The sequence below is a fragment of the Melanotaenia boesemani genome, chromosome 15 (assembly GCF_017639745.1).
Source record: "Melanotaenia boesemani isolate fMelBoe1 chromosome 15, fMelBoe1.pri, whole genome shotgun sequence".
Classification (NCBI taxonomy): Eukaryota; Metazoa; Chordata; class Actinopteri; order Atheriniformes; family Melanotaeniidae; genus Melanotaenia; species Melanotaenia boesemani.
Window position 1 is genome coordinate 12891135 of NC_055696.1, and position 14502 is coordinate 12905636.

Sequence of the window (14502 nt, forward strand, 5' to 3'; positions counted from 1 at the left end):
GCCCTACTCACCACAACCCCACAGCAATTAAAACACAGGTTGGATAATCTGGGAAGAATTATATAAAGCCAACAGCAACTTGGAAAGTAGTGTGCATTTTAAAATTGTGCTTAATTATTTCTTTGTTACAACAGTGCTTGTAATAATGTTTCTTGGCAAAAAATCTTATAAAAAGATTGTTTATTTCTCTTTTAAATGGTGCCACAATTATAAAGAAAATGCATTGTGGGATGAGCAGTAGAGTTAAATCTGTGTTTTGCACCCATGAAAAACTTGCCAAATCGTCTCTGCCAACGTCAAACAGCTCATTCTGCTATTGACTCTTATTTGGTATTGTTTACTGGATTGGATGATTGAAGTCTGAAGAAGCCAAACCAAAGTGTAATTTAACAATTTATTTATTTAACAGAAACCTTTGTAATATGTGAAAGAATCATAAACAGCCATTACAGCCTGGCAACTCTACCTCATGCTGGTCACACACTGCTGTGGGATGGCATCCCATTCTTCAACCAGCATTTGTCACAAACCAGTCAAAGTGGTTGTTATGGTCACTCTGGCATGGACAGCACACCTAAGCTAGTCCCACAAGTGTTCAGTAGGGTTGAGGTCAGGACTGCAGATCACTATATCCTCACCATTCCAAGATTCTGGAGGTAGTCTCTGATAAAGCATTGGTGAGCTTTGTCATCTTGGAGGACAGAGTTTGTTCTCAGACTGTGAAGATGTAGGCTTGCTACTGAATGCATAATCTTTTCTCAATACCTCTGCACTGAGATTGTGTCCTATAATGGCGAGGCTTGTTTTCCCAGTGAGGGATGTGCTGTCCCATACCATCACACTGCCTCCACCAAAGGTGTTCTGCATAGCATTGGCAGAGAAAATATGTCAGTATGTACAACCTACATACTCTGCTGCTCAACCCAGAAATGCATTTTCCTTACAAATGTGGTATGATTTAAAAGGGAAATTAATAGACTTTCCAAGATTTATTGCCAAGAAGTATTGTCACGACAAAGAAATAATCCACCTATCACAGATTTCCTCACGTTTTTTGTCACATACAACAACGAACTTTCTAAATCTGCTTTTTTAAATTGCCAAACTTGTTCATAAGAATTTTTTCTCTCTTAATCTAACCTGTTTGAAAAAAGAAATCACACACATGACCTATTGGGCATTTCACAGTTCATGGATGCCCTATGCATGGCTGGTTTACAGCTGGGAATGTACTTTCTAATGAAAGGTAACTACATTTCAAACTGCCTCTTGAAAGGACAGGAGGAGTGGCATGCCTCTGTTGCGGTATGGCTAATGGGCATGACACCGTTTTACAACGGCAACAAACCATCTGCTCCCCGCCCCACACCATCCTCCATCATTGCCGTCTCCCTCTTGCTGTTTACAATGCTCTGAGTAGGGGTTTGGGAGATGGAACATTTGTATGCAGGTCTTTTTTTTTAACTCTGTCACCTTTCTCATTCCATTTAATCCATTATCTCCGTCAAGCTTTTGTTCAGTGTTCTGATGCAGTATTCTGTAATCATCACTTAAAAAAAATAAAATAAAACAAGATCTGACTGAATGCATTAGGTGACCCAACATTAAGTGAATGATTAAAGGTTCCTTTTTGTTCATGTGTCACTTGATGGGAAAAATGCACAAAAACAATTTAAACCACTAACTTGTAAAGTGACAAGAGCTTTGAGGTTTGCTTTGCTCAAACAGTAAAAGTCAAACCACTTTTTTTCTCATCTTTTTTAATTTGCGGGGTAAGTAGTTACAGTGAGTATAAAGCTAATAAGGAGTGCATAAGATCCAAAAGTCATTTCAAACTTAAGGCATAGTTGGTGATTTACACTTAAGGAGACACGTCAGCCTGCTGCTCTTGCAACTGGCATTGAGGGACACTGGAGGACTGTGATGAGATTAGCTATTTTTTTTTTTTAAATGATTATCCTTCGTGAACTTTATCTAAATGTGATGTGCAATGCAGCAGTGAACTGGGTTGCTGGTGAGGTTGTCATATCTTCTTTCTGTGAATTTTGAAGCTACAGTCTGATGATTATGCAGTGTGTTTCTATCTGCAGTGGTGTGAGGCTACAAGGACAGTAAATGGAAATGAGCTGCTGTTATCACGGAGGTCACAGCCCTGATCGCAGTCTATCTGTCCTCAGTCCTATCTTGAGACATGCTGCAGTTCAACCCAGCTCCACCTGTGTCTGTGGATCTGTGTGGGTGGGACATTTGGCTCTATCAAAAGAAAGGTTCTGCAGATCCAGTTCAGTTTTTTTTTTAGAGCTAACTAATAAGATACTCCCTCCACTTAACATTTTGAGGTCAAGATTGAACAGGAGTTTCACCTAAAAGTTTCACCTTTTAGACCACTTTACATCAGCTTAGAGGAAAATCTTCCATGTAACAACAGGAAAGCTGCAAGAGAAAAATAGTGTAGAAATAAAAAGGTTGGGATGGAGTGTCAGACACAAGATATACTTATCTATGAATTTGATTTTAAAATGCAAAGCTAAATATGACTTAAAAAAAAGATATATATTTCACGCAAAAGTGCCTTTGGATTTGGCATTGTGCATGGTATTACTTAAAAACAGCTTTGGAGATTATCATAAAGGGTTTTATAGCCAGATAAGTCTTTTAAAATTGTTTTGGGACATTTTTGCACATTCTTTCTACAAAGACTATTAATTCACTCAAATTCTCTTGCATTCTTGCCTCTGCTGCCTTTTTGAGGTATGCCCAAGTTATGGTCAATCAACTGTGAGGACCACACCAGTATCTTAAGCTAAGCTTGAGGTATTCCATATGGATTTTGAGATGCGTTTGAGATTGTTATCCAGCTGTAGAAGGCATCTACTTTTATTTTGCAGGGATTTAATTGTATATTTTTTTCATTTCTTTGTGTGATGTTTGAACCCATTAATAGTTGGCATTTACTGTCATTGGCATTTATTGACTAAACAAGTTTCAGATGGCCTAAGGGCAGCTGGGAGTGTTGATACTTTTAAAAGAAAGCTTAAGACTTACCTTTTGAATAAAGCTTTTAATAAAATATTTTTCTAGACTATAATAAATCTTTTACTTGCATATATTACATCTGGATCGGCTGCCGACCTTGGCCCACTGGGACCTGTGCCCCAACACCGCGGGGGGCCCTTGTGGGGGCTCTCCACTGCCGCCCTTCGGGTGGGGCTGGAGTAGTCGGGGTGGGGTAGCTTGGGTTAGCTGAGGGCCCGGGTCTCTGGGCTGCCCTGGTCTGCCTCTGACCTCAGTAGAGGCGTGGTCACATTTGCACGATCTCACTCACTACTCCTCACCACTGATCACTCCTTATTCCTCATGACAGTCACTGAGTTGTCCAGTGGGTTTATACACTAAGAGATCATTTTTCTTTGTTTTTCCCTGTGAGCTAGTATCTGGTCACTGTTGTGCTACTTCCATATGTCTTTTTGATTTGGTTATTATTTAAGGACTCTTAATGACTAGCAGCTGTTTTTTTTTTTTTTTTTTTGTAAAAGTTGTGGTGTTTTGTGGTATGTACATGTACAGGTGTAACAGTTTGTTGTCTGGTGATGGTGTGGATTGAAGGGTCCTTGCCTTTTGTCTGTGATGTTTTTGTCTCCTTTCTTCTTTCCCTTTTGCTTCTTTTTGCTATTTTCCATCTTTTTCTGTCCCCTCCGGTCAGGTCCAGCAAGATTACATAGATTCTGTGATTCAAAGTAAATAAATAAATAAATGAATCCGATTGTCAAGAGGAGCCTTATACCCATAGGCCTCCCCTTGGCAGAGCAAATTTGTTCAGCACGATACAGCAACCAGATTATCATTTTGCTTGCTATGATGCTGGAGAGCAAAGGTTAAAAAAAATAAAAAATAAAGAAGCAATTTCCATGCAGCTTAAACAGGTCTAATTGCATTAGTCCACCACAGTGCATTTATATTCTTTGCATCAAATTAATTTAAGTTGATATTTAACACTAATAACACTTATCAGCTGTTGCTTATATGTTTTCATGTAAGAAAAGGCTAACTCACATGAACATAAAGTGCTGTCAGTGTGTCAAGTGTGTTGATTTTTCTGTCTTTCTTTTTTTGTAAAAAAAAAAAAAAGACAGAGAGAGAGAAGCTCAAAATCAGTGTGTCTGCAGCTTCCCATCAATGATCTACATGTTGTGCTTTGATTTGCACAACCTAAAAATTCTTATTTTAATGCACAACATGCATCCACTGGCAGGAAGAAGACTGTGCTCATTGGTTTGCTGACTTTCTCTCTGTGGATCTCAACAGAAGACTTTAATAGACAGTTTGACTGCCTGTTTCTGTTCAAGGATTTCACTCCGATATCAAGGACACTTTGTGCTCACCGGGGTATTTATAGGCTCTGTTTTCTCTCCCTGTGAGTCGTTGCTTCAATGTGTGTGATATTTTAGTTATTCCAGTAAAAGTAAGAACTCTGTCAGTATCAGCAGATGCTCTGCAGCATCCTCTCATCTTTCATAGTATAGATTCTTTGTAGGTCCAGATGCCTCTAAAATTCTCTCTAAACTGTAGGAGGATTCTTTTACTGTTTTTCTTTCTTGCCTGCTTTTACTTTATGAACATCCTTGTTAGATCTCATTGTCCAACCAACTGCATTAGTCTCCTTATCTGTCCTCTCTTAGCCTCATGTTTACCTGCAGCATTTTTTGTTTCTCACATTGTTTCCATAGATTTTTTTTTTCTGAGCTCCTCATTGATTTTTTTTCTCTACCCTGCCCTAGTTTGCATCTTTTTCCTATGTTTGTTTCTCTACTACCCACTACTAGTTAACTAAACCTCTCCTATTGCCCTCTCTTCACCATTTGCCTTTGGGGCATGTTTTTGGGGGGCCTTTTTTCTGCTCCTATTTAAGAGCCAGAGGCCATGTTGACACCAAGGCCAGAATGTTCTGTGCACACTATAAGCCAGCACTTATAATTATTCAGAATTTGAAAGGTTTGAATTACCAATGAGAGGGAATGGCAAAGTAAGCAATGTGTAGGTACTGTGATTGATTTTGATTTAATTTTAATTAATAGAGGCAATAATTAAATGAAAATGCAGTGGATAAGTTGATCTCAGCAGGTATGGCAGGTTGAAATGACACAGACATGTTGGTATGGCATGCATATGTAATATGTCAAGATTTGAATTGCACTTCCAAAGCTCTGAATGGCATCAGCTAAAGTTTGACATTACATAAAATGCCACAGTGGACCTTATTAGTGATTAAATTTTTCACTTTTTTTTAAACATATACATGGTACACTGTTTTAGAATCAGAATTGTGTATGTCACACAGAAAGAAAACAGCTCAGCAGGGCTGCAGCACAAAGGAGAACAGCTAAGTTAGCTTTAGAAATGTGAATTCATTTTCATGCTAAAAAGATCAAAACTGTAAATGCAGACATGACAGACTACAACCTTATAATTATGAGCCTGTTAGTTGTCAAAGAGAAGAGGAAAGGGCAAGGATTAGGAGAAAAAGGAATCATTAGAGAGCAATTGATTTTTTTTTGTGACGACCGTCAGTAGAATAATGAGGTGTTTTGCTGGTTTCCTACATTAGCACACTACTGCTAATATTTTGTTCGCATTACATATTATTGCAGGAAAAAAATAGCCTTTTAATAACAGCTTTTGAAAACAGGATATATTGTCCAAAGATTGATTTGGAGTCATATCACGTGCTATATTACAAAGTGAACCTAAATCATAGCCATCAGCGCAAGAAAGGGAAGGTAATTCAAAAAGGAATAAAGAAAGGAAAACTATTAAATTAGCAGATAAAAAGAAGAATTAGAACACAGTTTCTGTTTTTGTGGTACCGGACCTCTCAATGTTCTGCCACCATTGATCCTTCAGCCTCCCATTGTGATGTCCGGGCCGGCTGTTGCGGCTCATATCTGCTGTCATTGTTTGATCTTGTAATATAGACATGTCTACACAATGTGCTGGAGTATACATGCACTTCTAATTAGAGCCTGTGATTATGGATTATATATAGACTCTCATGTGTTTCTCTGGAGGCCATATTTTACTTTAAATATATACTTCTTCACAACTCTGCATAGTACCAGAGCTGCAGCACTAAAACATAATTAATTTTGCACTTCAGTAATTGCTAAAATCATTTACTGTATTAGTGCTCAGAGTATTTCACAGTATTGTTTTATATAACGAATTGTGAGACATTACAGACCTTGTTGATTTCCCAGTTTCAACATGCCTCAGAGACAGACTAAGAACTTGTTTGCATTTGTGATGTTTAGAGGAGCAAAGGCTGTATCCAGAGAGAAGGTGAATCAAGTGCAACTGAATGAGAGAAATATGTCAATAGCAGGCATTACTCAAAACAGTGTGTTATATTGTGGTCTTTTGTGGCTGCTGTCAATTGACAAATTGGTGTCTCTGGGCTTTGTTCTAAAGAATCAGTGGTGCAGAGTGCTGCACTCACGCTGTGGCAGCTGACTTTTGGATATTTCATTGCTGCAGGCATGAAGCACAATTGAAGCACAGTTGGAAACAGGGTGTGATTATGAGAAATATATTATCAGGATGTGGTAGAGGCTCGCGTCAGTCATCATCAATCAGTTGTGCCTTTTCTCCCCCTTTTGTTTCTAGAGGATTGTTCTTTGCTGCATGGAGCTCAGCCAGTCACACAGAGAAGAGTTTGGAGTGGATTTACTGCAAACACTTCTCTAAAGAGGAAACTGGGATGCATGTGTGGAGTATGTGGCACTTTAAATGATATAATCTTTGATAATTTATAATAATACAATAATATTTACTGTTACCTGTTATCCATTGATAGGTACAAGTTGATGACATTTTGGACAAAAAAAAAACAAATTTAACTCTTCTCTTTGTAATTTTACATGGTTTCTTTAACCAGTGTGAACCACAGAGGTGTTGGCACCAAGGTGATCTATTTTTTTCATATACATGTTTAGTGATAGTAGATTTAGTTTGGTGATGTTAAGCATCATCTGTCAAACACTTACAGAGCAGCCATGACATCCCTCCCCAAGCAGTTTCACACAAACATTCACACTTTGATTCATTTGGCTAAAAGGTCTCACATGTTGGCCATGTAGGTGAATATATAACAAAGACCAGACCAACAGGATGGGCAGGCTGATTAGTGACACATAGCATAACTGGAATTCCCCACCAAGATTTGCAGGAGCCCTTAAGTTGAGAGGTGAAACAGCTTTGAGCACTAAGAAAATAAACTTCCTTTTATTCAAACATATTGATTGTTTAAATGACTGAAAGATGATTGTTGACTGCACCATATATACGGGTTTTGGAGCAACCGATCTCAGCTCCAGTAGATTGTCTGCTTGTGTGTAGGACTGTATGCCTCACCATCTATTAAAAATAGACCCCAGCAGACTTCAGAGACCTGCACAACTCCAGCCTTCTCTTGGGCAACTGGATTGTACTGGATATTGATTTTTCCCAAAAAATGTTAATTGAATTTGTCATCTGCCTGTATGCATCATTTGCATGTTGTGTCACAATGCACCCTGAATAAGTGACAGGTGGGTGGCATAATACCTGTGATACAAGGCATCCAAATTGCACTGCCTCCCATGATTGCTGCTGTTACGACTATTCATCTATCTCTCCTCACTTAAGCTTCAATAAAGTTCAAAGTAATGTGTCAAAATATCAGTGGGTGGGAAAACAGTCTGCACAGCCAAAGAAAATGTCACTTCACTGGCACAAAGCACACAATATATTTTCTTGATTGATGTTTTGTTCCATAAATGTTGAAGATATACATGAGGAATGGCCTGTGTAGATTGCTACTGATGTTTTTCATTTATGTTTTCAAGAATTTAAAAGGTAAAACTGTCCTTTCTTTTTGTTTTCCAGCAAAATTTCACAAAATCTACCTAGTCTAGTTTAATGGCTCTGTTTATATTTTTCTCTGTAGTTGAAATTCGTGAAGATGATCTAAACTGATATTAAAATGTTCACTATAATGTGCATGCTGATGCTTAACAAGTCAACATTAAACTTATCACCATTTATCACCAAGACTTATTTTAGTGGCATCACAATTTTTGTCACATATGCTATTTCATTCATTATATGCAATAACATTTTCGTTAATGTGGTCATTTTTGTAAAAAGTACAGTATTGTCATGGTTTATGGTTTCGGGTTCTGACTATGTTTAATTTTGGTCATGTTTCTAGTTTTTGTTCTTTGTTTTTTGGTGTTCAGGGCTTAGTTTTGTGTTTCTTTGGTTTCTGTTTGTTAGTGCACCTAGTCTGATTACCCATGCATGTCACCTGTGTTTAATTTATCAGTCTGTGTATTTAAGTCCTGGGTTTTCAGTTGCTCCTTGTCAGATCCTTATGTGGTTTAATCCCTGTGGTGTGTGGTTGTTCCCTGTTCCTGAGTTTCCGGCAATAAACCTGTTACCTGCACTGTTCTGCCTCCTGCTTTGACTGCCTGCATTTGGGTCCTCACCTCTGCCGCCATTCTTGACACAGTATAGGCACAATTTATTCATATAAGCTATAAAAGTACATTTTGCTTGCTTATGTTTGGCCTTGGCTGACCTCCCCCCCACCATCACCACCGAACCCATCAACCAGTCTGTTCTGTTATAGATTTTTCTCCAAGTCTCCAGCTTGGGCTTCTGCTCTTGATCCCTGCTTGGAAATAAAATAGAATGTCATAAAATCACACTATTCTCAAAATAGTTGCTGCTTGACAAGATTGCACAGTGCTGATGTGAGGAAAAAGTGATTTATTTCCAGAGTTTAGATTAATTCTTCATGCTGTAACTGTCCCATGGCTCTTGGTTGTTCAGTTGGTCGATACGATGCCATCTCTGTGCACCTATAGTGTCTTTGGGATGTGCCAGTAGATAACTGCCTTAAGCCTCTATCTTCATAACCTTGAATCTGATCACTGAGATATGACAGCGATAGCTCCCCTTTTTAGGTTTGCTTATCTCAAGGATTAGATGCAGCCACTAGAATAGCTCAGAGATAACTTATTCTACTTTGATATTACCTAGAAGGGAGAAGAAGAAGAAAAGAGAAGGCAGATTTCTCAGAGAAGTTTCCACAAATTAGGTTAAACCTGTCATAAAGTAATAAATGAACTGGGTGTGTTCCACAGTAATGCTGCTTTGCATGCTGAGATTTAAACTCTAGCACATTTAGAGTAATTTTGAAGAATCGGAGGAAAATTAATGACTGCTAGGACCCAAAGATGTGCATCTGAATAACTGTTTCCAAGTCTGTTGCTTCCTGCCCAAAGATGTTCATCATGAAGCAAGTATTAAATTACTTAGCTAATACATGTAATTAGAGTGAAGTGAATTTCTTGTAAATGGTGAGTCAGAGATGGAGGCAAAGTATATAAGGGGACAGAGGAGACTGTACAAACAGCATATGGATAATTCTCAACGCTAGCATGTGGTTCGTACTGATTTGTTTAGGACTTACTGTGGCATCAGTTAGCAGATGTAGCAATGTTTCTGTCTTCTGCTTCTCTTGCTCATCTCTCTGTTTCCAGCTGTGAGCTAAGTGGAGATGTGGCTAATTACCCAGTTTACACCACAAATATAATTACACCCCCTATGAGAAGTTACACGTTGACTATGCAGTATGTATTGAACTCCAGCAGGTGGGACAGAAGCTTGCTCCTCCGTGTTTGTTTTTGTATGAATTCCTCACAGGTTCATCAGTTTTATTGGAAAGATCATACCATTCACTGGGCTGTTTAAAATTTAATTAAGAATGAAAACACCCTTTAAAAGAAGGATTCATTCTTAAGAAATGAGTTATGGAGGCCTTCAGAGAAGCTAACAGAAAATGTTTGCCTTATACTTAGCTTTCATTGCTTGGTACCTGAGTTGGTATAAAACAATGCAGCGCCAAGTTCCCAAAGGGATGTGCCTAATTACAGATGCCACCATTAATCACCATCCTTTAATCAATCATGCACCCAAACATGCTGATTATCTCACCCACTTTCTTCATAGCTTTAAGCCTTCATTTGCTATTTTTTATTTTCTCTTGCATGTATTTCACAAAACACACAGAAAGCGGCATCAGTAGAGAAGTGGAAAAGGAAACACTGGACAAAGAGGAGCCTTACAGCTAAATTTAAGGGTCATGCCACTGGTGTTTAACGTGTTTAACTGCTCCTTTGTTTTGCTCTGAAGCAATGCCTTCCAGATCACAGTAGAAATAATAATATTTATTTGTACCTTTTGGGAAATTTGACTCCATGTTATTGAGCTCTTACAAACAATGTCACAGTGCTCATGAGAAAACAGGTTACATGAACGTGCTGCATGGTGTTTGAGAGTGACAAAGTAGAAGGCAGATAGGTCATGTCACATCACAGACCTTCTCCGCTCTGCACTGCCTTCTTGTCTTTATCACACACACACACAAAAAAAAGAAAATGATGTTTACCCTTCAATCCAGCTGACCCACCTTTGTTGAAGGACACGCTGAGTTATGCAATCTGAAAGTCGTTCCACCAAGTGGCAGCCAGATATAAATGATTTTTTAAAGCTACTTTTTAAGGTTAAACCAAAGGCACCTTGAGATGTTTTCTTTTCTTTTCTTTTTTTTTTTTTTTTACCTCTAATGACACTGTTCATCCCTTTTTGGAAATCAGACTGTTCTGTGAGATCAGGTTGAACTTTGTCCTTATTTCTGTGGTTGTGGTACATAATTTTCAACAATTGTGTGCTGGGACCATGTAAAAAAGTGTTGAGATGCTGTGTTTATTTTTTATGTACTTCTGTGGGACCATCTAATAGAAAAAAAAACAAAAAACAAACATTAAATGAAAAAAAAATGATAATTTGAGCTAACATTATTATTTCTATATTTTCAAGGATACTATAATAACATGATTATTGTGAATTTAGTTGTCCATCGTAGTTGTTAATGTAATCTGATATCAATGCAGCCTTTAACTACACAATGGACTTGTAATTACCTCCACAGTGCCTTTTAACTCAAACTCAAATTACATAGGTCCATTACATGAATTTCTTATTATCTTACCAAGTTTCATAAACATAAAAGAGGCTTTCATAATTATCCTTTTATGAAAATCTAGCTGGGAGGGTTTGATGAGCAGGAATTTGGGCTTGTTTAAACCGTCAGACAGAAGAACTTTGAAGCTTGTGATACTCTCTACTCTTTGGTTGATTCATTCTCAGGTGATCTTTCCTGAGAGTTTCTCCTCAGAATTTTTTTGCAGTCAAATGTACCCCAAAGCTTTAAGAAAGCTTAAAGCTTTGCAGAACCTTCATCCACCCTTTGCTGCTCCATTTTCAGACATCAGCTTCAGTGGTCCTGCTCTGCAAAAAAAGATCAAGCTTTTAAACTTGTTAACATGCCTGTAAAAGAAAGATTTATTAATTGATGCATCTATTTCTATTCTAATTTCTTTTTTTAATGCTTCACAACAGTGTTCTTTAACTCTTGCCCTCATGGACCACTATCCTGCAGGTTTTAGAGGCTTCTAAAAGAGGTGTTTTTAAATTAGTGTTTTCATTATTGGTGTGTTGTGTTTTTGATTTAATTTAATTTAATTTAATTTAATTTCATTTCATTTCATTTAAATGTATATATTTGACTTTAAGATGAGCATTACATAAAATAAATTTTGCTATGTGACTGCATAATGACAATAAAGACTTTTTAATTCTTAGCAGGACTTCAGCTTTTTTTTCCTCACTAAGGTGAGAATCACATTATCCACCTCCTGGCTTAATTTGCACATTAAGGCTTACTTTTCCAGCTTAATCATCATTGTAGCCATTTATCTCCTCTTTTTACATAATGTGCTGTGAAGAACGAGGACTATTTAAAATAAAGATCCATAAGATAAAGCATTGTGTACCATGCCCTGTGCTTGATTTTAATCTTTTAGTTTGAGCTTCTTTGTAATTAAATGCAACAATGCACAAGCTCCCTGTTTAGCCTACAAGCAAAGCACATGGCAGAATGTGAAGCGATATCTAGCATAATAATGGTTGTGAGGCACGGCTCAAGCAAAAGTATCTAAGATAGAAAGAACCACAACTGTTGTTAAATTGAACTAGTTCAGCACAACTTGTACAATATAAAAAATGCACATATAGTCCTATGTATATATTTATTCATACCTCATATATGTGAAGATAAGCATGAAATGTGGTGGAACAGCTGTTGGACTCTGATATAGCCTTCGAGAAAATGTTCTTTTTAGCTACAACACCTCATTATGATGAACACTTTGCATTATCAATGGTGACTCACTGGTTTAGACATGCACATAAGTTATTATATAATCATATGCCCTATGAATTCTTATGTCGTGTACTGCATTGGTATAATCTATGTCTCAATAGGCTGCATATCTAGTCTGCATACAACACTGAGCTCTGCAGACTCACTGTTCAACTGCTTTCTGACTTTAAAAATGTGAATGCCTGCTACTCTCCAGCCTTCCAATTTATCAGCATTTAGTTGCAAGTTGTGAATTTTTAATGTGTGTTTTAAAATGTGTTCAAATGCATCACGAGCTGTGTGATGCTGTGGACGTTGTGAGCTCAGGGATAGCTCATGCCAGGTGTGATGGCCGTACCTACAGCCACACATTTAAAGGTGGTAACCCCCACTACACCAACACATTTCAGTTATGTTTGAATTAACACTATTGTTTATATTTGGTTTGAATTAGGTTGAAATGCTTTAGTTCTCTTTTGTTAACGCGCACATTAGAGCACCATTGTATTTTCAATTCTGTTTAAGTTCTGTGTATTTAACATATATTCTTTTCTTTTAATGGTGCTGGGGGAGCCTTATGAACGCTTGGGGGCAGAAGTGAGCTCAAGGAGCAGGAAGTGCCATGGGCCTAGACCAAGCCAGCTCCTTCCAGAGGGGAGATCATCTTTAAATATTTAGATTTGTTATTTGGATTTTGATTATTTTGATTTCTTTCATTTTTGGTAATTCTTTTTGTTAAGTAAAAAGTGAACTAACTGTTTAGGTTTTGTCTCATTTGTTAATGTATTTGTTAGTATTTGTTGACCCCTCATGTGGTTTAGACTGGTCTGATCAGCCAGTATTTAAGTGCCCCTTTGTTTCATGTATGTAGGTCAGTTTGGTTCTTGTGTTAGTTTGGTTTCTTTTGAGTTACATATTAAACAGTTAGTTTAAAGTTTTCTAAGGTATTGTTACAGCTTTGTTTAGTTGTTCATTTGACCCCTTTTAAGGGCCCAAAACTGTTTTGTGAGTATTTTTTGGGTAAATAAAACCTGTTCCTTTTTAAAACCAACTGTGTCCTTGTCCTTCACCAGCTTGGTCCTTCACACCAGGCTAACTTAGATTTGTTCCAGAGCTTCATTACTGTAAAGCCAAACAGCTGAGCCAAAATGACCCATATATAAGCAAGGATTTACTAAAACCTTTAAATAATTGTACTAAATGAAATGCATCTTACTATTTGCTGACTCAGAAACTGATTTTAACATTAGGGCCCAGATGTTGTATTAAGATAATACTTGTTATTTGTTCCATAAAATAAGGTGTTAATGAAGTGAGTGTTCTTTGGAGTTGATTTAATTTGGACATTTACACAAAATGTTCACATTGCAAAAGTGTTTGTTTTCTTAATCATCTACAAAGTCATCTTTCACTTTCCTCTTAAATTCAGCCATCTTTGTAATAACAGCTATTCTCTCTGCTCGCTTTGTTGTCAATATCATTAGAATCACTCTCTTCTCCATTTTTTTGCCATCTCATTTATCCCGCACCGTCTGCTAATGAGTTCAGCTTAATCAGGCATTCCATTTCACTTAGAAACTAATGAAATGTTGAGATCATTCACAAGGTTTCATTTATTTTAAGGATTATCTTTTCACTCCTCTTTTTAAAAATACAGCTCTCTTTGTCCCTGTTCATGTACTTCTACGCAAAGAACTTATTCTACCAGCTTATTTTCAGAATATAATTGGAGAGAAGGTTATCATGCTTTGGAAGAGGTGTTTCACAGAGGAATAATAACATATTTCATTACTGATAGTCTTGTAGTGAAGGTGTTCAGGGGAGTAGTGACTTATTGTGTTGTCTTGTGATGACAGGAGGATATCATTCTCAAAATATTATGTTTGTGACTTCAGTCCTTTTTGAGTGTTTTAGAGGACAGGACACTCAGAGAGGAGGAAATGTTATATGTAGTGTGCTTTATTCAGGAATTCACATGCATTTAAGGAAAATTGATCAGTGTTGTTGCTAAATAATGGGAAAATGTATGGTATTTTTATGGCTCCACATACACATAAGAACATAGGATTCAGATATACACAACTGCAGTGGTTTATTGTTGCATTATGTATTTTATGCAAGACACTCAACCAAAATTGAAACATTTCATCACAGTAATGGAAAAGTCATTTAAATATAAAATAAAACAATTTATTACT

General features: G+C 37.3%; 1 protein-coding gene across 4 annotated transcripts in view; it reads left to right on the forward strand.

Moving 5' to 3' along the window:
• Nucleotides 1-13061, forward strand: part of LOC121654473 (replication protein A 70 kDa DNA-binding subunit-like) — a 52297-nt gene extending 39236 nt beyond the window's left edge. For all 4 annotated transcript variants that reach the window (XM_042008633.1, XM_042008635.1, XM_042008636.1 and 1 more), the window contains one exon: nucleotides 13045-13061. The gene's annotated coding sequence lies outside the window, so the exon portion shown is untranslated. The remainder of the gene's footprint in view (nucleotides 1-13044) is intronic.
• Nucleotides 13062-14502: the final 1441 nt, after the last annotated feature.